The sequence below is a fragment of the Cynocephalus volans genome, chromosome 3 (assembly GCF_027409185.1).
Source record: "Cynocephalus volans isolate mCynVol1 chromosome 3, mCynVol1.pri, whole genome shotgun sequence".
NCBI classification, from domain to species: Eukaryota; Metazoa; Chordata; class Mammalia; order Dermoptera; family Cynocephalidae; genus Cynocephalus; species Cynocephalus volans.
Window position 1 is genome coordinate 141,522,791 of NC_084462.1, and position 26,840 is coordinate 141,549,630.

Sequence of the window (26,840 nt, forward strand, 5' to 3'; positions counted from 1 at the left end):
AGCAACAGCATGTATTTTACCTAATATAATGTAATACCCTCATACAAACAACATGTACTCAACCTTCTTGAAAAAGGATATACCAAAATCTCAATATTGTTAAAACAAAATACTCTACCACTTTATGACAATTAAATTATCAAATATTAGAAAGACACTATCAAATATTAATGAAAATGTGGAGAGAAAGAAAGCCTCATGTACTGTTGGTGGGAGAGTAAACTGGCCTGGCTGTCCCGGAGAGCAAGAGTAGGTACTAAAGTACTCAGTAAAATTAAAAATGCATGTATGGGGCGGACCCCGTGGCTCACTTGGGAGAGTGCGGCTCTGGGAGCGCAGCGGTGCGACCGCCGTGGGTTCGGGTCCTGTATAGGGATGTCCGGTGTGCTCACTGGCTGAGCGCGGTGCGAATGACACCAGGCCAAGGGTTGCGATCCCCTTACCCATCACAAAAAAAGACAAAAAAAGAAAATGCATGTATGACTATGAAATTCCACACCTGGATCTATACTCTAAGGAAACTCTCTTACAGATCCATGAAAATACTCTACCAGGATATTCATTGGAGTGTGCTGCTTGTTGTAGTGAGGAGTGGGAGGTCATCTAAGTGTCCATACTGGGGAACAATAAACAGAAAATGGCAAATGCACTTTATGGATTACTATGTAGCAGTCAGAACACATAGAGCAGCATGGGTAGATCTTAAAAGCATCATGTTGTGCATAAGTAACAAAGCAATGTCTATACCACGATGCCATTATGTAAGTTAATACTCGCCCACAAAACGTGTATTTGTAAATATCTAGAGATACGTAAGGACACATATCAAGCACATTGGAGAAGGTAACTATGTAGTGTTGAGAATGGAAGTAGGGATAAGGAATACAGTAGAGAAAAATTTTAAAAACTGCATGGATGCATAATGATGGTGCACCCCACACAGACAAATGAAGTTAGCTCAACTCCACACTTGATGGTGTTTTTCTTTAAGGGGATGAGATGTTCTGTGATTATAGCATTCCATTTCCGCAGTTAATTATAATAATTAAAAAATTTAAAACTGCTCTGAAAGTACAGATCCATTTCACTTTTGAGCATAGTTGTAACTCATTTTTGTCTCTCAGGACACTTCCACCAAACATTTCAGTCTTATTCATATCCAAGCTGCTTATTTTCTTGATTCCATCTAATCTTGACAAAGGAAAGGAGGTGATTAGAACAAACTTTCAAAAATATGAAAATGGTTCTAATTGCTCTACATTTAGGCAAAGTTACTGGTTGCTTAATAGACATTTAAAGCTTTTTTTGGATAGCAGACAGCCATTCTAGGCAATAAAGGTAGTTTCATGGAAATGCTCCTTTTGACAGAAGGAAAACGTTAGAGAATTTTTATGCTATTTTAGCTGACTCTGTGATTGCAATCACTTAAATCACTACATTCCAGAGAGATCCCATGAACAGAAGGTTTTTCCATTTCAGTCTTTCAAGGTAAAACATTATCTTTTCATTTTCTATGTACTGCAGAGTATCAGGAAATGATGGCATGTAGGCTATAATTACAATAGCATTTCTGGGTCTTCCTTGATGGTCAGAGGAAAGAAAAAGAAAGAGAAAGAGGAATCTTTTGTTCTTAGTGACATTAAAATACTCACTCAGGAAAAAAAATATTGAATTGGCTTTCCTTTGTTCAACTTTTTAACCTCCTGCAATCTCACTACAAGAGTTAATGTCACAGAGCAAGATAATGACTCTCTGTGTCATAAGCCTGTGTAGTGCTATAGAACTGGAATTGGTGCAGAGAACTGGAGTGAAAATTGAAGGCAAATGGACTGTAGATTGGTCATACATTTTTTCCAGATGTTTATTCTGGCATTCTGTTCCTTTACTCAGGACTTTTATTTATGCACATGTAACACCATGAGGAAGCAGATAATATAAACAGTGAATATCTCTTGGGCCATTCAATTTTGGCTTTATATTTTTCAACTATGCTGATGACTGCTGATCATATTTCTGTTCCATTTAGGTGGTCTGATTTAAATGTAGAATATCATATGAGGGATGGCCAGAATGAATACCTCAAGTGAAGCTTTTACATTCAGTAATGCAGATTTAATTGCTCAGGAAATTCTAGCCTGGGAAACTCAGTTTAACCACGCTTCCTGAGAACTGATCACTTCTATAGCATTTGCTGAGGTCTGGTATGTGTGACTAACATTCACTACCAAGGGAAGACTGTCTCTTAGGAGCAGAGCACTATTTGGTAGTTGAAAATAGAATATTGTCTTTTTAAAAATTAAGATGGCAAGATATGAGCCCTTTGGCTATTAAAAGGATTCCTCCACACAGGCCAGGCCCTGTGGCCCCAAGTTCCAGGCCCACCCCAGATTTCAGACCAACTCAGAGCCAGGTCACTCACATAGCCCCAGGCTTTGGGCCTGCCCCAATACCAGATTGGCACTGCTGGCCTCAGGCACCAGGCCAGCACCTGTGGACACAGGCTCCAGGTCTGCCCAGTGCCAGGCCAATCACTATGGTCCCACCCTCCAGGTTGGCTCCTATAGCCCCATGCTCCAGCAGATCTAGGGTCCAGGCCTGCTCCAGTAAACCTAGAATCCAGATCTTCTCAGTGAACTTCAGTGCCAGGCTGGCCTCCACTCACTGAGGCTCCAGGTTTACTTGTACAGACCTGAGACCACCTGCATAGACTCAAAGCCCAGGCCTGCTCCCATACCAGACCAACCTCTATGAATGTAGGCTCTAGGCCCACCACAGTGGGCCCAGACAACAGGTCTATCCCAGCACCTGGCTAGCACCTGCAAACTCAGGCTTAAGGCCCACCTTAGTGCCATGTTAGCCCCTGTGGACCCAGGCTTTAGGCCAGCTGTAGCAGATACAGGCTTATGCCCACCCTCATGGACCCAGGCTCCATGCCCACCCCTGTGGACCTAATCAATGGGTCTATTCCAGTAGACCCAGGACCAACCCAGTGGACCCAGGTGCCAGGCCCACTAACCTGCTGACCCAGCCATCAAACCAGCCTGCCTGAGGATTTCCAGGAGGAAGCTCAGCTGTGGAACATGCCAGATAGCCTGCCCATAATCTCTGAATAGGCTGACTACTGGTGAAGGGTCTTCTCAGACAATAACCATCTGCAAAGACTAGAATAAGTCTCTCCTTCTTCAAAGGCCCAGACATCAACATAAGGCAAAAAAAAAAAAAAAAAAAAGAAAGAAAGAAAGAAAGAAAGAAAGAAACATTAAAAACCAAGGAGAAAAACACTACCAAAAAACCACAATAATCTCCCAGTAGTTGATCCCAAAGAAATGGAGATATACAAACTGCCTGACAAGGATTCAAAATAATTGTTTTAAGGAAGCTCAGCAAACTTCAAGAAAATACAGAGAAACAATAAATCAGGAAAACAATGATAAAAATTGAAAACTTAATATAGAGTTTGAAATTGTAAAAAAAAGTCAAACAGAAATTTTGGGAAGTTGATAGATGATTTGAAAATATACAGTCAGAGGAGAAAAAATAAAAAGAATAGAAAGGAATTAAAACAGCATATGGGATTTATAGGACATCATCAAAGAGGAAATTTTCAACTTATAGGAGTTCATGAAGGAGAACAGAGAGATAAAAGGGTAGATAGCTTATCTGAAGAGGTAATAGCAGAAAACGTTCTGAATCTGTGAAGGAAATAAATACCCATGTACTGGAAGACTAAAGGTCTCCAATCAGAATCAACTCAAACAAGACATATTATAATCAAAATGTCAAAAATTAAAAACAGTGAAAGGATCTTAAAAGCTGCGAGAGAAAAATATTAAATAACATGTAAAGAAATTTCAATAAGTCTTGCAGTAGATTTCCCAGCAAAAACTTTACAGGCAAGGAAAGAGTGGGATAATATATTCAAAGTGCTGAAGGAAAAAACTGCCAACCAAGAATACCACACCTGGCAAAGCTATTATTCAGAAATAAGATAGAGATAAAGACTTTCCCAGACAAACAAAAGCTGAAGTAGTTCATCACCACCAGATCTGTCTTACAAAAAATGCAAAAGGGAGTTTTCAAGCTGGAAGAAAATGTTATTAATTAGTAACACAAAATCATATGAAAGTATAATAATCACTAGTAAAAGAAAGTACATGGTCAAATTCAAAATACCGTATTACTATAATTATGGTGTGTAAATCAATTTTATTTTTACTATGAAAGTTAAAAGACAAAACTATTAAAAATAATAATAGCTAGGAATAGAAGGAAGTCAAATTGTCCCTGTTCACAAACAACATGATTTTATATAGAGAGATACCTAGACTCTACCAACTCTTAGACTTGACAAATTCAGTAAATTGCAGCAGTATTTCTATACACCAACAATAAACAAGCAGAAAAATAAATCAGAAAAGCAATCCCATTTACAATAGCAACAAAAACAACAAACCTAGGAATTAATTTAATGAAGGATGTAAAAGATCTCTACAAGGAAAAGTATAAAACACCAATTAAAGAAATTATATAAGGCACACAAAAAAGGAAAGACATCTCATGTCTATTGATTGAAAGAATCAATATTGTTAAAATGACCATACTACCCAAAGTGATGTACAGATTAAATACAATCCCCTTCAAATTAACAGTGATGTACTTCACAGAAATAGAAAAAAATCCTAAAGTTTTATATAGAACAAAAAAAAGACCCCCAATAACCAAAGCAATCCTGAGCAAAATAGAACAAAGAAGGAGGTATCACGCTCTCTGATTTCAAAATATACTGCAAAACTGTAGTAATCAAAATAGTATGGTACTGGCACAAAAACAGACCAGTGGAACAGAATAGAGGATCCAGAAATAAATCCATGTACTGGCCAACTCATTTTTGACAAAGGTACTAACAATACACACTGGGGAAAGAACAGTTGCTATAAGTATAACAAAATACCTGAAACTGGATAACTTATAAAGAACAGAGATTTATTTATTACAGTTCTGGAGGCTAGAAATCCAAGGTGGAGGGGCTCACATCTGGTGAGGGCCTTTATGCTGTGTCATCTATGGCAGAAGGTCGAAGGGCAAGAGAGCACATGCACATAAGAGAAAGAAGAGGGCTAAACTCATCCTTTTATCAGGAACCTGCTTCCATAGTAACTAAGCCAATCCTGCTATGACATTGACCTCATGACCTAATCACCTCTTAAAGGTCCCTCCTCTCAACACTGTTGCATTGGGGATTAGGTTTCCAACACATGAACTTTGGGGGACACATTAAAACCATAGCAATGTCAAATCTAAGATATTTTAACTTAGAGAGAGTAGAATGGTGGTTATCAGAGACTGAGAGGATGGGGAGTTGGGAGATGTTGGTCAAAGGATACAAAAGTTCAGTTACATAGGAGGAGTAATTTCAAGGGATCTATGGTACATATGGTGGTTATAGTTAATAAAAATGTATTCTACTTTGAAAATCTCTGATAGTAGATTTTAAATTTCATACTTCAAAAAATAAATATGTGAGGTAATGCATATGTTAAATTAGCTCAATTGAGCCATTCTACAAGGTATATATATTTCGAAACATGTTGTATTTATAAATATATACAATTTTTATCAGTAAAATAAAATATTCTTTCATGCAATGAAAAAGATAATCCAAAATTATTTCTGTTCCAGGATCATTTCTTCATGCATGAATATTATAAGAGATAAAAGTTACAATAAATTAAAATCCATAGTTGAAGTTGAACTCCACCCTACAAAACCTTTTTGATCATTCCCTCATTGAAAACTCCTTTATTCTTTGTTACTTTTTCTACTTTGTATCTCTACATGGCATGAGTAGTTGAAATCACTGGCAGATCTGAACAGTATTTGATAAAAACATGTTGGCACTTAGATTCCACTGTTACTAAACATGAAGCTAAAAGTAAATGAAAGATACTAAATATATGAGTAATTTCACAGTCTCATGGTAAATGGCAGCAGACTCTGTCTACCATGGTCTGCTATTGCAGAAAGACAAAACCCAATATCAAAATTGTTTGGATGATAATCTTCTGTTCTTTCTCTTCCAGATAGCAAATCTACACTCTTCAAATCCCTAAATATTTTTGTGGTTGCATTTTCCAAATAATTAAGGCTCTATTCCAAGATAGCAGAAACCAGCTCAATCTGTCATCTTATCTCTCTTTAATAATGAAACCCAGATTGCCACAATCATCTAAAACCAGGATTCAGAGGTTGCCATTGGAGATTGTGTGATAGTGCTAATGGGAGAAGTACAACATCCAGACCTCAAAGTCACAGCCAATGTGTCAATAACCCTGGATATCTGCAATAACTGTAAGTATATAGGAACATATGTAAGCCAAACAGTTGAGGAGTCCTAGAACATTAAAGATGCACTGCAGTTAGTTGAATGTCTTCGCTTTCTAAAGTGAAAGAATATTAAAAATATTTGAAGAGAGTCCCATCTAGATTCATTATGCTTTTCAAAGTCAGGTTAATGTTACATTGATTTTAAGCATTCATCATTTTACTTCCAGGACGAGTGTGAATGATGTTGAAATGCAAGAAATTATAGAAGTTTAGCCAAATTTATTCAGCAATTTTCTGCAATTGATTAACATGTGCTACTTTGTTTTGTCCTTTTCCTTAGTGCTGAAAATTGGTTGAATGTGTTTGATGGCTGGATCGTCCCTGCAGGGCTGGGATGTGGTAGTGCCATCTGGATGGAATAAGTCTCAGGATCAGGTCAAGCTGGGAGGGCCATTAGCATAGTTGGTTATTGTGCATTGCCAGGATAAAGGACATAGAAAGGAGCCAAGACTATAACTAGACGATTGTAAGATATACATTAAATCTGAGAGGTGTGATGGAGAAATAAACAGCATGATTATCCAGAAAATACCCATTCCAGAAAAACAGGACGGGAAGTCAGATGGCAGTTGAGTTAGCTGGTTCAGGAGCTAGTGTGTTAAGTATGTTTTAGGATTTGATTTGATGTGAAGATTGGCATGATGTGAGGGTAACTGATTAGAGGATGTGCACTGAAATGGATATAATGCAGTAGCCCAAATTTAAGGGCGGGGCAGCAAAAGTAGGGAAATTTTTGATAGGTTTGTGGGGCAGGTTTCAGGTGGTCACTTAGAGGTCTAAGTTTACTTCTCTGGGCCTCTACTCTTATTGGATCATTTTCTGAAACTGACCTCAGGAACACAGCTAACTAAGCTGGCGAAGCTGCCACTTGGGCCTCCCTGGCTTATTTTTGACCCAAGAACAACCTCTGATTTGGCCCTACCTACTAACATCCCCCAAAATGCCAGAAACAGGGACACTACAAACCCAGATCTGTTAGTGTGAATGTCTTAGAAAGGTCTTGGTGGTCTGTGAGGACAGCCTCATGCTATTCTCAGAAGGTTTGGGTTTAGGTTTCATCAGGAAGAGCAGTAATCCAGGACTGACAATATTGGGACTGCCACTGTATCTGGCCTTGCAGTTGCTGAATCAAGTGATGGTGAAGCTCAGCCAGGTACAGCAGGCAAAAGAGCAAACCTACCAGTAGTACTGAGAAATGACTCCCTGATCTCAGATGGGGCCGAATAGCCCAGGATGGAGTATCTGCCTGGCAATATTATGGCTTGACTTGATGAAGAAGGCTTGAACTTGGTGTTTTGGCTGCTTGAGCCTGAGTTATATGTAACTGAAATAAAGTGTAGCCTCTAGTGCCTCTGCTTGTGCCTGAGCTTCTGAGAGGTTTATACCTGCACTGGGCTGTAGTATTTAGTTCAAGAACTCAAGGGGATTTGGGCTTCCCTGAATTGAAGGAAAATTTTACCATAAGGAGTAGTTTCCCCTTTCAAGGGTTGCTGGCTTCAGCTGGGGTCAGTTTGATCACTTCGCGTAAGGTAAACAAGTCAGTGGTTGAATGGAGCAAAGGAGAGAGGTTTTTATTTCCCATTTGCTTGTCTTGACTACCGGTTACTAGTGCAGTGGGATGAATTTAGGGGCTCACAAGAATGCTGCCAGTAGCAAGCTGACACGAAGATCAATGCCTACGATTCAGATCATTGTGAAGTTATGCAACTCAAGCCTGGGGAAAGTGACCATGAGGTTGGCAGTGAGGTGTGCTTTGTTACCTGTGCCTCCCGATCATATGTAAAATAGTTTGCAAACTGGGAGTGTCCCATGTTTATGCTTATTTCTGTCCTGCTGGAGAACATTAAGATAAAGACAATGTCTAGAGAAAAGAACGATCCTTTATCCTCATCTGTATTTAGGAAGAAGAGTTAAATATTTTCAAAACTAAGTATTCAATCAACTCAAGTACTTATTAAGCTTGTTTCTCAAACTACTTTATGCTCTGTGAACATAGGTTTCTTATTACATTTCTCTGTTTGAACTGCCAGAAATCTTTCTTTTTTGTGGGACACCATGGAATCACTTAGCTTTCACACAGCATTAATGCACTGGCAGGTGTAATGCAAAGTTGGACACTAAAAATGAAGTAGCAATCTAAGTTTGAAATAATAACCAGATAATGAAGAATATGCTCACATTATTTTTTAAAGATCATCATTCAGTATAAATTCATATTTAAAGTTCTGGTTCCAAATTCACGGTCTACAGTGGTATTTTTGAGCAATTCTTAGCTCAATGCTTGGAACTACTCAACAAATGATAACAGTCATTATTGTTGTTTCTTTTTATTTATTTAAAACCTTTGGTTGGTAACATTGCCAAAGGACAGGGGCTGGTGCTGGAGCAAGGGTTCAGTCTTTTTCAGTCTGATGCTGATTAGCCAACTCATTCTTGGGTGTCACCATACTTGAGCTTTCCTATCCACAAATGGAGTTGAAACCTTTAGAATTGCTGGGAAGGTCATAGGGATTTAAAATTTAATTCAATAGATGCCTGTTATGTAAAAGCCCCAAGATAAGTCGTATGGCGTTATATGCCAGGGCTTTGAAAACCAAACAATGCCGCGCATACCTTAGGTATTATTTTAATAGATATGAGCCAATGCGAAGAAAATAAATTTTTTAATCATTAAAAACCCTCATTAAACTATTGCCTTTGGACAACTTTTTGATTACTCTACCAAACTATAGCTATTATTTTCAAACGAGATTTTCTGCAGTTGAAAACAGATTTAGGGTATAGATTCTTTACCTGGAATTCATGGATGGGCTTCAGAGAGTGTTAGCCTATGAAAGCGTGTGCAATGTTTGGGGTGTATATGTGTGTTGGTGAGGGTGTGTGCACACATGTCCAAGAGATAAGGTTTAGATATGAGCAGCTTCACACAGGTTTATAAGAACCAAAAACTATACGGACCACTGTTTTGGAATGAGATTCTTAACTCTAATACCACCTGAGAATTAACACTTCATTTTGGCCTAAAACTTGGCTGTTTTAATGGATTCATTTTTCTGGGAATGATCTCTATGGTACTAGTTCTCTTGGTTGTTGTACAAAGTATTAATCAATGTAATGAGGGCGGTTTCATCCTTCTTTATTGTCAGTAAAGATAAATTGGGACTAGAGATTAAACAATGGTATGTCTTGCAACCATATAGAGCTGATGCCATTAGACTATGTTAATTAATGTGGAATTATAGCCCTAAATTGTGGTGCTCTATAAATCTGTGCTTGATCTTTATAGATGAAACACACTGAAGTCACAGGGCATCTTTTTGGTAGGGGAATGTGAGTCAGTATTTATCTGGAGATTCACCACATTCCGACTGGCTCCAGCTTTCAATTATTTTATTGAGGAATGTATGGTGAGATCACAGATCCTAAATGTGCAGTTTGGATTTGACAAATGCTTACAACCAGTATGACCCATACCCCAACAAAATAGAGAACACTACTGTCACTCTAGAAAGTTCCCTTGTTCCCCTTCACAAACGTTCTGCTCTTCAGAGATTGATCTGGTTTCTTTTATTGCTAGCTAGTCCTTCAGTCACTTTAGGAGTTTTGTCATAGTTTCTTTTTTAGAAAATCAGCTGTCAGATTGTTACAGATCCATTTTTTTCAACTTGTATTTCCTAGAGTCTTAAAGATCTTTGGAGGTGGCTTGGAATTTCCACTGCCAGAGGATTGGAGGAAGGACTGAAAGAGGATCTCAGAGAGATCTAGATACTTCCCCAACTCCTACTTCAACTGGAGCAACTTCCCCTCTGAGCTCTTTTATAAATTGGAGTTCCATGTGGGGTTTGGTTTCAAAAGGGGATTCTGCTTCTTTTAAAGAAATTATCTGGCATTGACTATTGTGCCAAAAATAACTGCAGTGTTGAAATTAAACCATTATACAACCTGACTCTTAAAATGAGAGTTGAAACTTCCTAAGACCCAAGAGAGCAAGTAAAGTTGGCAGTGGTGCAGAATGAAGGCTGCCAAGAGAAGGTGGCCCCACACTGATGCTAGCAGCAACAGAGTCAGAAAAGGTTCCGCAGTGGGCAGCCTTTCCTGAGCACGTGAAGGAGTTTGTTAATTACTAGATGATAGTCAGGCATTTTCTGCTGTGTTTTCCCTAGTAAGGTGAACTTTTTGACTGTTTCACGTCAATTTTGTGTCTTAAAATTGGGGACTGGCCAGAGTCACTTGTGACAATATTTGACTAGGCTTGGAATTGTTCTATTTTCTCTCTAAAATGCAAGTTCATATGAAATACATCCTAATGTCTATCTGTGCTTGGAGGTTTTGCTTTCATAGAAGAAACTGTAAATTGTATACACTATAAACGTTCTCATGTTTAAGATAAGTAAATAGGGGAAACTATTTTTACAATAATTTTTTTATGAATTATCTGCTACTAGAAGTTTAAGCTTTATAAAGGACCCATTAGAAAAGCATCTTTGTTGTTTGGCTATGTCAGTGTTGTTTTCCATTTAATTTCATTCCTAAAAAGATATAGTGTAAATAATAAGACTTTATATTTGCATCCTGATTTACAGTGTTTAAAAATATCACAGCTGTTTGTCATAACACTCCTGCAGAGTATGTGTTGTTCTCGCCATTTTAAAGATGACTAAATGGAGACACTGTGAGGTTGAGCAACCTGGTCACAGAGTAGACAGCACTAGAGTTCATTACTCATTCTCATAGCAGATCACTAGCAAAATGTCATATGTCCAGTACCTAGCATTGTTTCTCTGCATTTTTTAAAAAAGTACTGGTGAGTTCAGTTAAGAGACAATGGGTAGGTAACTGTTCTTTACCCTAGATCTTGGGTCACCACTTATTAGCATATTGTTAATGTTGGTTTCATCTTTCAATGAAATTTGGCATCGTCACTCATACATATTTTTAAATTTTAATTCTAGAAGAGTGCTTCGATGGGGAAAGGAGACAAAATCATTTCCAAAAACTTGAGAAAATGCCAGTGAAAGTTAAGTGGTTAATTTCCCATAAAGTGGATCATGCATTTCATTTCGGCAACAAATGACTCTGAATTAGTAATCTTCCTTAAATTGGAGATAAAATCTTTATGTGGTTCTCTGAACCAGGACAAGGCATATTTGACCAGATGGCAAGAGTCAAAAATGTAGGAAAAAGACTCCTGGGAAAAGGACCTCTGGAAATACCTGTAAAACACACAGTGAATAAGCCAAGCTTTGCTGACAGATGTGCCCGGCCTGATCATCTGGCTGAAAAAGGGGCGTCCTATAAGCAAGGATTGAGAATATCATTTTAAACAACTAATCACTAAATGGAATGCACCATTACTAAGAATGTGCACTCCCTATCAAAGAGCAAGTGAGCATTAGTCACATATGAGGAGCACCAACACGGGAAGGGAGATAGAGCACGGCAGAGGATAACATTGTCATTCTGGGGTCAAATTTGAGCCATGGATCTGGATGAGCCATTGAGGGGCTGAATTCCTACGGATAAGGTAGATGAGCCTCAAGAAGAGGCTAACTGGCAGAGAGCTGATGACAGGGTCAAACCAAGCAGCTGGACAATAGGCTGCACTGGTTGTTAGGATCCAGAGAAGCCACAAAAGGGCAGAAAAAGCACGCATCACAGACGTAAATTAGCGTCCCAAGGTTTTAAAGAAATAAATCCATCACAAAACCCAAACTATTTCTTAATGACTCTTATGCAGTTTCATAGAAAACAACATTTATATTCAATTTAAAGATTCAAAGAAGTGAGCGTGGTGAAGAGATTTTCTGAGTAGGGAAAAGCAAAAGATGCGTTCTTCCTTTCGTTATTTTCTCATTGTCTGCCATGATGGTTAGAGTTCAAGGACTAAAAACTAAGCATTCAGGACAGAGGCTGTGGTATTTCTTTGAAGTGGTGGCAAACAGGAAGCTAAAGATATACCAATATTGTGAATCAGAACATAGGACGAATGGAAGTATATCTGAGGAAATTGACAATTGATTAATGAGACTACTTAATTGCTCATTAAAATTATACCTGGGGAGCTACAATGAGGGTCCCTCCAGAAAAGACCCCCAAACTCACTTCTTGTGCTCCTATGAGTTTTCAATAATTGGATGGAGGAAAGAGCATAGATTTTGTCTAATCACATTTCTCTTCAGAAAGGAAAGTGAGAATTCATTACTGAAAAAAGAAAGTGCCATTCCTGCAGGTCATCTGAGTGGCCCTCCATAGCCTGTTGTCATGTTAGGACAGCATTACTTCAGTTTAAGGGCAGGAAGCTCGACTTTGGAATAAATGGGTGAATCTACCCTGTGATGTTGGGAGGATGACTGGAAGACTAACCAAAATGGAAAATACTTATTTTGCTCAGGGAATTTCTTCTCACTATTGCATTTTCAGGTCTGCATCTTCTGCTTATTTTTATAAAAGTCTGACAAGTTACCAGAAACAAACAGGCATTAACCAGGAATTCCCTTTCTAGGAAGTGATTTACAAAAACAATCAGAGATGCAAAAAGTGATTTTATGTTCAAAGATGTTTTGAGACATAGATGTTTTATTTATATTTGAGAAAATAAAAAATAACTTAAACATTTTATAGTAACAGTAATAATAATAATAATAATAAACCTTTACTTAGTATTAACTCAGCCAGATCCTGTTTTAAGCCCTCTTGTATTATTTGTTTCTCACAACAAGCCTAGGAAGTAGGAGTTATTATTATACCCATTTTACAGATGAGAAAACCAGAACTCCAAGAGGTTAAACAACTTGCTCAAGATTACACAGCTAATAAAAAGAAGAGCTGGGATTTTGACTCCAGAACCCATAGTTTAAACATCTATATTATATATCTTCTTTTTGTATAAGTGATTAAATATATTTTCATACATCCTCATGATAGGATATTTTCAGAACTAAACATCATTTTGATGCAGGATAAATAATATAAGATTTAAAAGAAATATACTAAAATGTTAACTGAACATATTTCTGGATGGTAGATTAAAATTTTCATCTTTTGGAATTTTCTAGTTCTTTAAATAAACATGCTTTGTTTCTAAAATTATGAAGAAAGTTATTGTGTAGTAGGAGTATAGTGAGGAGGAACTTTATATTTTTATTCTGTAAAAATATTTGATATGATGAACTTGGCAATTGGTTAGGAATTTGTAGGCAAATTTGCATAATGAGGACAAACATTTGGTGGGATGTAAGGAAGAAGAATCTGACTCTTATCAGTGATTCTGTTATGAAACCTGTTGGGGAAAATTATGGTGGCTTAACTAAGTAGCAGTGAAATGCAACTAAGGTTTGTAAAATAAAATCACCATAAGGGCAGAAAAAAGCTGGGGCCAGTGGTATGACCCGTGCAGTCATGGACCTGCCCATAGGGACAGTATGTCTCAGTTAGGATGCTTCTGGCTGTGAGTGGCACAACACCCAGCTAAAATTGGCTTAAGTAATAAGGACATTTATTATCTTCTATAAGAAGTCCAGAGGCAAAGTGGTTCCAGATTGCAACCCAATGTGCTGCAATAAACGCAGGTAATTTTCAGTCTTTCCTCTCACCATGCTCAGCATGTTGACAGTATTTCTCTTCATTGTCTCATGATGGCTGCAGTAGTTCCAGGCATCATGTAGACACGATCACATTCAACATATAGGAAAGTTGGTTTTCCTGCCACGTATTTCTTCTTACTATGGAGGAAAACCTTTATCTAAAGCTCCTGATATAATTTCCTATTGAGCAGGATTACATACCAGCAAAGAGTAAAGAAAGAGGAATGGCTTTTGAATAGGAAAACAAACATTATCTGCCCAAGCTGCTGTGGGTGATACAGCGGATAGAATTTGACCTGGTCCTTCAGGTGAAGCAGCTGTGTATGTAAACATTGGAAACTGGAAGCCACAGTCAGATTGGACTTGGGGTGCCTGGATGAACACAGATGAGATAAAGAGAAAGCATTGCTGTGACTTGGGAGTATCATAGGAAGGATGGCCGAGCTGGAATTCAAGTGATTTAAAGGAAAAGAACACCCATCATGCTGGCAAAACGAAATGGGGTATTACATTTATATGAGGGGTGAAATGATCTAAGAGGACATATTAGATAATTCATGGATGCTATGGTAAGATAAAAATATTTTTTAAAATAAGAAAATATAAAATAAAGAATAAATATAATTTAATAGGTAATTAAGGCAATGAAAGCTAAAAGGTAAAGAAAATAACAGGGTAAAGTAACACCAGCAAATGCATGCATGAAGAATAAAAACTTAGTTAGCTGAAAGAAAATATTAGAAGAATGAAAATGATCAAATATAGTGATATGACAAATTCAATTAAATGCACATGCTCAAAAACAGAGTTTTAAAAAGTATAAGAAACAGCCCTAGAAAGCTTATGGTTTATGTGACTTTAGTTTACAGCCCTTTGGGTTGTGGTGGTTACAGAAGGCCAGCAAACAACTTCTTAAATTTCTTACATTAGCCAGACATTTAAGAAATAGTGTCCCTATAGCCTCTTGCTGAAGGTGGGTATTTCAAGACATTTTTTAGCCTTCTGGAAAAAACACTGACTAACTTTGGCCCAGCTCCAACGTTCTTCTTTCCTTTTTTCTTTACCCAGTAGGAAAGAAAACTCTCTGCCTTATTCCTGCTCAGGCAGACCAAGTCCACATTTGGTTCTTGCTATTTTAATAAAGGCACCATTTTTCAATTGTTGTAATTGACTGAATCATGTGCAAATCACACCCACACCTGGAGAATCCTAACTGTTGAGTCTGCAAAGGACAACTACCCAATTTGCAGCACGGCATCTAAAAATAAATGAAGAGTAACAGCACATGTCAAATTCCCCAATGATTATGGCTGCCTTCTGCCTGTGTTCCTCCTTGAGGCTCAGAAACTCTGTTTTGAACTTTCACTTACTCAGTTTCCCTTAATCAGCCATTTGCAAAAACTGCCATTTCCACCCAAGAAAACCTCCTGCTGAGTACACCTTCGATCCTCTGAATCCTGAGTTAGGTAATGGTGAATTATAGTTATTCCCAATAGCGAATGTTTTTGAAACTCTTAGCACTGAAATTTATAACCTTTAAATAAGCATGAAGTGAAAGTAATATTTTTGTTAGGAAATACAAATAACTATGAAGAAAAGATAAACCATTCTGTCAACATATTGGGCTAGGTCCTTGTGGTTTTGTGTGTTTGTGTGCATGGATGCACACTTCTATTCATCGCTTCAGCATCCACCAGGTGTTGATGTGTGTGCCAGGCCCTGGGAACCACGTGTAAGGAATATAGCACTGAAAACAACAACAATGACAAAAATCTGTCCTTTCATGGAGCTTGCCCTTAGATTCTTTTATAAAAAGTAGAGTCATTCCATACCTACAATTCTAAAACCTGCTTTTCATCAATTTAAAATATATATTGCATGCATTCTCAATTTTACTAAGGTCACAAAAAGCTCTGTGATCTCAGACAAAGTCCTTAATTTGTCTAAGCCTCAGTTTCTTCATTTGTAATACAGGGGTGCTAAAATTAATTACTTCATGGGGTGTTATGATGATTCACACAGGTTCTGCCATGAAAAATGTTTAGAACAGTACCAAGCACATAACAAGCTCTCAACAAAACAGCTTCTTTTCCTTCTCTTCCTCCTCTTCCTCCTATTAATATTATGATTGCCACTACTGCCATTATGAGATAAAAAGCATAACCTTGTTATTTTTCTTTTCAGAGGTCCAACTGTTTGCTTAGCACACAAAGCATCTGGGAGCTTCCGTCTGCAGCAGACTGACTCCTGGTATCCTCCAGCGTGTCCTAGCATTACAGTGCAGGTAACCCACCAACTCAGCAAGTGCTCTGCTGCTTTGCTCCAGCAGAGTAATCGCACATAGAGCAGTTGTTTGAATATGGGGCACTGTAGTCTGCTACATGGTATGGGATAGCCATAGGGACCCGTCTAAGTTTAGAGTTGCTCATGTTCACAAAAACCTGGAACAGGGAGAGCTCCAACAATTTCCTAAGTATTTTTGGGATGGGCTCTTGGCTCGGACACTCAAAATAGCTGTCTCATTCCTGTTTCATAGCAGCAAAGGATAAATTAGCAGAGGAAGACACCCATTTGATTCCTTGGGATTCAAGAGAAGAGGAATTGACCCACCCATGTTTCTAACAGACTAATTCCCAGAAACTTCTGGCCGAGACTGAGGCTCCAAGATTTTTCATCACATTTTTCATTTACTCAACAAGCATTTTTATTAATAAACACTATAGGGAAGTCACCATAATGTGCTATGAAGATTCTTTCTGCCTAAAGGCAATTACTACTCATAAAAGTCATAAAAGCTGTTGAGAAGTTACCTTGTGTCAGGCATTCTACACAGGAACTTAAATCAAAAGTGATAATGATGGGGGGATGATAACATGTGCATTAAATACAAGAAAACTCAGGTTCAGAGAAGTTACTTATCCAAGCTCACAATCTGGATAGTGAATGAGCCTGGATTCAATGCCTGTGCTGCAAAACTCTGAAGCCCATGATTTTTGGAATATTTTATATTTCCTCTGATTATTTTAATCTAGAGGGGAAATATAAAAGCTTGTCAGTAATACAAATTATATGAAAATTATTTAGTTGTTTCCAAGAAGATGTAAAGCACTGTTAGGTGTTCAAAGGATGTACAAAAACTTGAATAAGATAAAGTCTATGCATAACTTCTCTAGGGGACTGTACTCTAGTATAGTACAAATAAATGCTATAATTGAGTTAGCAGAAAACCTATTTCTGATGAGAGAGGAAATCACAGATGAAGTCAGAAGGTATCACAGAGGATATCAGGTATCCATCCACGTGCTGGAGGCTGAAGAGCATTTCAGCAAGTGGAGAAGGGTGGAAAGAACACGGTAAGGTCCAGACACTTGATATAGTAGCGTGAGTGTAGTCCGAGAGGCCAACACAAGGAGACTCACTGACCGTAGGAGGGGAGTCATGTCATTGCCAGGAGAAGGTCAGGGAAGGACGGATAGAACAGGAAGGTTGAGCTGAATGAGATCACAGCAAAAAATGTAGCAATCTGGATAGGTTTGAGTGCAGAATGATTGTGAATCACTGCTTTAGGGAACCGGGCGACAGCCAATTGGAGAGATGTGTTAATAATGAGAGGTGACTCTGTGTGCAACTAGCCATCGCCAAGGTTCCAAACAGAACTGCAAGGTGGTGAAAAGATTATGTAGACAGGCTCAAAGTATCCATTTCCACCCAGCTATCCTCTAGTTTTGAATCATTGCAAAACCTTCAGTCTGACAGTAGGATTACTTTGAAATGACTTCACTAGAGTGAGGGTCTGCTGTTCGGTGACCAGATGATGGGGTGCAGCTTTGGCTTGGTTACATGATTACTGAAGAGTAAACCCCCAAATGCTGTTTCAATATATGAATTTGGGGGAAAACCAACATTCAAACCACAGCAATCACTGTCTACAGTCATCCTTCTTTTCTCCTGACTTTGTATTTGAAATCTCTCCGAGGTGTTAATGGAATAAAGACATCAACAGCTTGAACAGGTTAATGGAAAGTTTACAGTCTTCCCGGTGTAGTGTCCTACCCCCAGATCAAGAAAGTTTCTCTTGTAAAACATGGCAAAATCAGATGCATTTATTTTGAATGCTCTACTAATGGTTTGTTAAAGTATTTGATTGATCCCTGTTCTCAGTATTTTATTAAAGCCAGGGAAACACGAAAAAGACTCTATGGAGGTTTAACTTGGGTGTCTTTCATTTTATTAGTCACATTATTTATTGCTACTTTAAATGTGAAATGGAAGATAATAAAAGCATACTGTTATTTTGATAGAAATTAAAAGTAAAACGGCTGCTAAAATGAGACTGTACTATTTTATTGTTATTTTAAGTTTTTACATGTAGTATGATTACATTTATTATTTTACACTGGAAATGAATATTAATAACTGACTATAAATATTTAATTGTTTAATTTATTATGGGTGCATTTTGGTTATTTAAAGTGTATTGGCTGTAAACTATGCTTGTTCTTATAACTATTTCTTATAGTTTTGAATATCACATACAGACATATAACCATGTGTTTTCATTCTAAAAATCCCACTGGCAAAGAAAGTTCACTCAAGAGCCACTGAGATTCACCCTGCTCTCTAAAGTGGAAGAGGCTGTGAGGGTAGGTTCAAGTTGAGAGCACTGCTGCTTTCAAGTAAGGAATCCTTTCCTCGAGGCATTGTCCCAGAGTCATATGAAATACACAGGCCAGTCACCTTTCTTAATGTTAGAATCTGGCCTCCTCAAGATATGAATCTTCCTCATCTTGCTAGCAACTGTGTTGTCCCTTTCTGTCTCCTGCTTGCAAGACAAAGGGGCGCAGGAATCAGAAGGCAGAATAGATACGCCTCCTCCACTCCTGCTACTGCTATTATTGCTACTACTACTAATACTACCACTTTGGCTACTAGCTAAGATATAAATTGGGCATTTTCAACTTTTTTTAGAACTCACTTTAAGTGTTTAAGTATAATAACTCATTTAATCTTTATAAAAATCCTATAAAGTAGCTATTATCATCTCCATTTTACTGACAAAGAATCTGAAACACAGCAAGGATACATAACAGGTGTCAGTTTATTCAGCTGGTAATTGGAAGAGTGTGAATGTTCTAATAATCTATTATATCAGAAAATTAAAGCATTTACATGTTTTCTCTTGAAAATACTTATTGGACATACTCCAACATGTAACTCTGTAATAAAATTCCTTCTAAGGTGGCTCAGTAAATAACTGAGTCCTTTGGTCAACTTTGACTCTCCAATATTTCCCTACCTCCGAAAATAGCACTATTCATCATTTTTTAAAAATAAGGAAGTTTATAGTCAGGAGCAAAGTTGAGACATTTTTCTGCTTCCGTGACTATTTAGGAATTGGTCTCTTTTACATAGTTGTCTAAAGGTAGGTTAATAAACAAGAGGGCATTCACACCCTGTGTCTGGAATGTATCAGGTTTCTTTTGCTTTGTTGTATCAGGTTTCTTTTGGGAAGACATTAAAATGATTTGAATTCTTCCGACACTCATTCCACTCTGTCAAGAGGAGATGAACACCAGAATCCAGAAGGGCATACTATTGCTTGCTTGTGTGTTATACCTTCTGCTTGAGGCAATGAGATTTCAAGGCTTGGAGAAAGACTCTGAGGTACAGCAGAGACAGCTGGCAGTTAATCTGAAAATTAATTTTCTGAAAAACCATTCTAATATGACCCAAGAAGATGTTGAACTCTTTCTGCAGGTAAGAGATGAAGGTATGATTATTTTCAGTGTCCTAAGACTGAAGAAGCCATTTAGTGTGAAAATTCCATAAGTTAACTTCCTTCACTGAGGCTAAGTATAGTTTATCAAAACAGGACATTTTGGGACCGGCCCGTGGCTCACTTGGGAGAGTGTGGTGATGACAACACCAAGGCAAGGGTTAAGATCCCCTTACCAGTCATCTTTTAAAAAAAAAAAAAAAAAAAAAAAACAGGACATTTCATTGTAGCTGTGGACCAGACAGGGAAGACTAGAGTAGGAACAAGGAAAACGTGCAGACTGGGAAGAAAGAAGAAGGTAGCAGATAATATGTAATATTGTGCAGTTAGTTTTATTTTGATGCAATCACATTTTATTGATTTCTTTATAATTTTTTCTTCATCTCAGAGTTTCCATCAGGGATAATTTTCATTTTTGAAACACGTCTTTAATAAATTTCTCTCAGGAAAGTCTGCTAGTGAAAACACTCTTTTTTGTTTGTTTGCTTCTTCTGTTTTGATCTAAAAATAAATTCATCTCTTCCTCTTTCTTGAGGATAAATTAGCAGATTATGCAATACTAGGTTAACAATTTTTTTTCAGAATGTGGGAGACATTATTCTATATTTTTGTGGCTTACTTTCACTGCTTTTATGATTTTTTCTGTCACATTCATTGCCTGTCCTCTGTAGGTAGTTTATCTTTTTTCTCTGACATCAGAAACCTTCTCTGATTTTATGACCACCTCTTTTTCTCTGTTGTTTTGCTGTTTTAATTCAACAGTCTAGGTGTGACTTTTGCTTTTATTTTGCTTCCTGAATCTTCATATTTGTTTCTCTTATCAATTCGGGGAAATGCTGAGCAATTAATTCTTTTAAATGACCAATATTTAAAACCTATTCTTTCTAACCTCCATGTCTCTGTTCTTGGGTAACTTTTGTAAAGGCACCAATGCTATTTATGAGGGCTCCACTCTCATGACCTAATCTCCTCCAAAAGGCTCTACCTCCTAATACAATTCCATTGGGTACTAGGTTTCAATATATGAATTTGGGGGGAAACCAACATTCAAACAACAGCAATCATTGTCTACAGTCATCCTTCTTTTCTCCTGACTTTGTATTTGAAATCTCTCTGAGGTGTTAATGGAATAAAGACATCAACAGCTTGAACGGGTCATTGCTACAACAATTTCAGGTTGTGAAGTGATTTGGCTCAGGTTTTTCACCAACAGAATTTTATGTGCTTTAGACCTTCCAGAAATTGCTGACCCTTTCATTATCTCCTTTCTTGTTTTCCAGTGCTGTGATAAAATTACTGTTTTTCTTTTATCTTTTTTCTCATCTCTCTCTCTCATGATTTCAGTTTGCTTAAACTGGAAGTTTCCCTACAGCTATCTTTGGCCCAGGTTTGCTAATTATTTGAAAATACTTGAACTTTGTTAAGATTTTAATCATTGTGTTAAATCTGTACACATCACTTTCAAATTCCTCAAAACATATTGTTACAGTCACAAATCCAATCCATGTACGTCTTATAAAAGCGTGAGCACCACTGAAACAAACAAGAATCTCCATTTTCATTCATTATCATAAGCATTTCAATTTCACTTGACTCTGTGAAAATTTCTGGTTTGACCCAATTAAGTAAGTGTTTTGGTTTTAATTCAATTGAATAGAACTAATTTTCTTTAGTGTTCTACATGAAGAAATCTAAAGTACACACACCAAACCTTGTTTTTTTGTTGTTGTTCTTATTTTAATTTGTAGGTATTATCAGGAATGCCTCCAACAGGAAATAGGATGGGTGCTCTCTTTTGGAATTTTAGAAATTCTTTTGTAACTTGTACAATAATTTTATCAACAATAGGTAAGCATTGTGCTTTTTTTCACTTAGGATATTAAATGTTCTATAAATGTTTTGCATGAGGTTCTGTCTATATGCTGTCCAGAACCTTTATAGCAACTATAAATACTGTCTTTGTTTTTCATGGCATGATAGCTCATTTCATTTCAGCACTGAATAATATTCCGTTGTCTAGATATACCATAGTTTATTTGTCTAGACTCCTACTGAAGGACATCATTTTTTCTTCCAAGTTTTGGCAATTATGAACAAAGTTCTTATAAACATCTGTGTGCAGATTTTTTGTGTGTGAACCTAAGTATTCAATTCATTTGGGTAAATACCAAGGTGCACAATGGCTTTATCATGTGGTGAGAATATGTTTAATTTTGCAAGAAACTGCCAAACTAATTTCCAAAGTGGCTATACCAGTTTGTATTCCCACCAGTAATGACTGAGAGTTCTTGTTGCTCCACATTCGCACCAGCACTTAGTATTGTCAGTGTTTTGGATTTGGGCCATGTGTATACTGGTACTGCCTTTGTTTTTAATTCTGATCTCTATAATACAATGTTCCAGTATCATTCTTATATCTCATTTCTCCTAAATATCAAACATTACATTTCACCTACCTACATTCCTTATATCTTTTCTAACTGAAGAATTACTTTAGGTCTTTGGAATGCCCACCCTGTCTTCTAACATAATAGTAAAAGTTCGAATGAGGTAGGATCAGCCAGGTTTTTCAGAGCCCAAAAGAGAATTATGAAGCAAATCACAGGGCCCTGTAGAGTTCCTCTGCCAGAACTTGTATAAAGACTCTTACAGTGTTAATATTATATTGTAAAAATAAGAATAATTCAGTGCTAACATCTACATGTCTCAAATTAATTCAAAACAATGTGATTCTAGTTTGAGAGCAACAAATCAGAGCTACCCTCAGTATAGCATTCTGATTAAGAGTGTGGATTTTACTGGCAGACTACATGAGTTTGAATCTCTTCTCTATTACTTACAAGCTGTGTGATCATTGGCAAGTTTCTTACAAAACTTAAGTGCCTCTACTTGCCCATCTGCAAAATTGGCCTATACTTCATACGCTTATGAAGAACATTATATGTGATAATACCTATAAACCTTAAAGGAAAACACTAAGTCTTGAAATTACCCTTAATTGTGAACCACTATTTTAAAAATGTGAGTGAGAGCTAATATCAATTTTTTACAGATCTATTTCTTTAAAGAGCTGCGCTGTTGTGGTTCTATGACTTGTACAAGTTAATTGGGTTAAAAAATGATGTCCGAGGACATGGTCTCAGAAATATTTTCCTCCTTGCACCAGGTATTCTACAAACAAAAACCACTAAAAAGTATGTACCTAATACAGGAATTATCTATTCATAAATTTATTCAACAATTAATTTTTAAAATTTTGCCTAAAATATGTTCATGTGTCTTGGCCAAGCAGAGTTTTATGCATCTTGAGAAACTGAAGATTTTGTTTCATCATTTTGAGGATGATCTGTTTTTCTTGAAATAATTTCTATTTGACTTTTCTTGAGACATTTCAGGTAAAGTTTTAATTGACTTTCAGTTATAGTAAATAGTGTCTCATAAGGCATATTTTATTATTTCTGAAATGCACTTTTTAAGATATTTTAATGTCTCTGAAATTAGGATGGATTTTACAGTAAGAGGCTTTTTAGTATTATCAAACTTTAATTGAAAGCATTTTCCTTTTTTGTAGTGATGTCTAAGTTAATGGTTCATCTTATAATCAATGATATATTACATTTTTTAAAAATAAAGTGCTTAATATAAGAAGCAGCAGCCCTTCCTGACCTAGGTCTTTTCCCCCACTGCAAAAGTTCTTAGTAAATATCGGCTTTTACTGCTTTAACTATTGTCCAGCTCTGGTTTTACTTTGACACATACTTCATGTAATTCTTAAAGATATACCATAATGTGCATGGTCAGTCCCCTTTCTTGTTGAACATTTATGCCGATTTCAACTTTTCAAAATTTGAAATAGCAATACTGTGAAAAACTTTTTATTTTAGCTCACATTTCTTGATTATTTTCTTAACTGGAAATTAGCTAAGAGAACGAATTTCAGGTACTCTCACCAGAAAAAAAAAGAAAGAAAGAAAGAAAAGAAAAATTAACTATGCAAAGAGATGAACGTGATAACTTGTTTGCAGTAATAATTTCACTATTTATATGTATATCAAAACATGTTGTACACCTTAAATATATACAATTTTTATATTAAAAAATTTGGCATGCTCATTTTTTTTGTTGTTTGTTTTGTTTTGTTTTTAATATGTACTATGTTTGCTGGGGCTCTTAGAATACCAATGCCTGATAATTTGCTTTCAAAACCCAATGTCAAATGTGCAAAGTATTCCAAGTTGCCATATTAAAGGATGTACTGGATTGAATTATGTCCCTCCAAAACTCACTGAAGCTTGAATTTTGTCCCCCAAGTTTGATGTTTTAGAAACAGCCCCTGTGGTAACTTAGTGTGTGGGAAATCCTATTACGGTAATTGAAATCCCTGGAGAGGTGATTGGATTTTAGGACTGTGCTGTAGTGAATGGATTAAAAATGGTGGTTCTGAGGGCTTTAAAAGAAGAGGAGAGTCTCTCTCTCTCTCTCTCTCTCTCTTTGTTCTTTCTGCTTCCACCATCTTGCAATGTGAGACTCCTGGGTTGCTGTTACCACCACCAGATAGACTTTGGACTTCCCAGCCTCAGAAACTGTAAGCAATAAATTTTGTTTCCTTTAAATTTCATTTTCTTTATAAATCACCCAGTACCATGTATTTTGTTATAAGCAACAGAAATGGACTAATACAAAGGGTGTTATGCTTAACTTTTTTCTCTTACCAGATTATGGGACAATTTTTCCTAAAGCTTCTGGTGGACAGGTGTTCTATGTTGTCTTTGCTGCAATTAGAATCCCTCAAAGTATATTATTTAAGCATGTAGGTAAATTAGTTGCTCTGCTATGTGAAACACTTGGAAACTACCTTAGACATGAGAATAGGAGAGGTAAGTTCCTCTCCCCTGTTCTCTCCCCCCCCAATGTAAATATATGTATTAGTGGATTCACAACTTTATATTGACTAGGCACATGGCACTTTATACTCATTGAATTTATGTCGAATAAAATTTGTAGTAGAAATTTTGTGTTATAAAACAGGTGAGAAAATTCACTGTTCAAGAGACCATCTACTTCCTCTTAGGTGATTTGCCTCTGATTACTTAACTTGTCATAAGATGAACAGTGGTGATTTGTTTGTAACCTAAAAGTGTCTTCGAAGTCATTTAGGCAATTCTTTTGTTTTACAAAAAAAAAAAAAATCATAAAGGCTGGGTAACTTCCCTGAGATCCCCCAGAGAATTAGTGACAATGCTTGCATTAACCCCAGTGATGCTTGGACTGAGGCTTTGTCCATATATCAGGTTTACTCATGCATGGTCAACTAAGAAATTAACACAGGTTTAACCCATTTTTCTTTAAAAATTAAAAATATAGTTCTTTATTAAAGTGATTGAGAATTTATTACTAAGGTAAGTTGTAGACATTCTTCAAGAGCTATTTTTATTTTCTATAAGGGTACTTAAAGAAGGGGTTCTCCTCAGAGTACCCAGGGGACAGGTGAGCAAGGTGAGAACTTCCTTAATAGTGGATGTAATCAGATTCTTTACTCTGGGGCTTGAGCCCTTCAGAATATGGAGGCACATATTTGTTATTTCTTTGTGTTCTTTTGGAGGTCTATAATTACAGTAGGATCTGCTCTACTTTTCTAATTAGAGTTTAGACCAGTGGTTCTCAACTTTGGTTGCACTTTAGAATCACCTTGAGGAGCTTTTAAAAATCCTGATGCCTAGGCCCACTCCAGACCAATTGTATCAGAATCTTTGAAGGTGGAACCCTCAATAGTTTTAAAAGGCCCCCAAGTAATTCCAATGTGCAACACAGTTGAGAACCGTAGATCTAGACCAGTGGTTCTCAATTGGAGTAATTCTGCCTTCAGGGGACACTTCGCAGTCTAGAGACATTTTTGGTTGTCACAGCTTGAGAGTAGGATGCTACTGGCATCTAGTGAGTAGAGGCCACAGATGCTCGTAAACATTTTGCAACGTGTACGACAGCCCCCACAACAAGGAATTATCAGGTCCAAAATGTTAGTAGAATCAAGGTGGAGAAACCCTGATCTAGATCAGTAATTCTCCAAGTGTGGTCCCAGGAATAACAACATCAATGTCAGCTGAGAATTATTAGAAAGCAAATCTTCAGTCACCATCTCAGAGTATGAAATTAGATACTCTTGAGATGGGACCCATCAATCTGTGTTTTAACAAGTCCTGCAGGTGGTTAAGATGGAAAAATTCTTTCAGAATTTTCTGTATGTATATATAAACATATATGTACAAAGGATTTTTAAAATTGAAATTAGATCATATTATCTCTTTACCTTAAAAACTATAATGACACTTTTCTGTAAGAGCTACCCAATTAATTATAATGGCTTAATTGTATTCCATTATATATTTCTTATAATTTACTTATGTTTAAATTATTAGCTGTAATGTATCCCCAATTATAATATTATTTAAAATTATATTTTATTAATAATTTAGCAAACCATTTACCAACTTTTAAAAAGAACTTTAATAGTAGTGAAAATGGATTTATCATAATACTGAAACCTTTTATGAAAAGCTATATATATTATATATAACTTTTAATCATTTTTTCCAATTTCTAAGCATCTAGCAAACCTTTAATGTTATTATGGGTGCAAATAAATTTTTATTGTCTTTAGCATTCTATAGTTAGTGGGGTTTTTTATTGCTAGTTACATTTTATTGTGTAAACAAGTCTTATTTCCCAGGTAGAGGGCAGGGATTTTGTCTTATAATAGTTTGTTTACTGCCCCACCTCCAATTATAATAACTCCCTGGCCTACAAAACACTGCTTTATTCATCATAAAAGTTAAATATGTAAAAACCGGTTTATTGTGATCTTGTTTCAGAAATGGAGAGACAAGAAGACAATGAGATAAAGAAAGTAACCCTAAAAATTTTGTAAACTTAGGGCCAAGTATTTAGTTTCAGCAGACAACTACAGGACTTGGTCTTTCTTTTACAGAAGAATGTAATATCCGAATAGTTTCTTTTAAAGTTATATGTACATATAAATAGTTGCTTAGAGATTCATAGTGTACAGTACAGTTTTACAACATTATCATTTGGTCCTCATG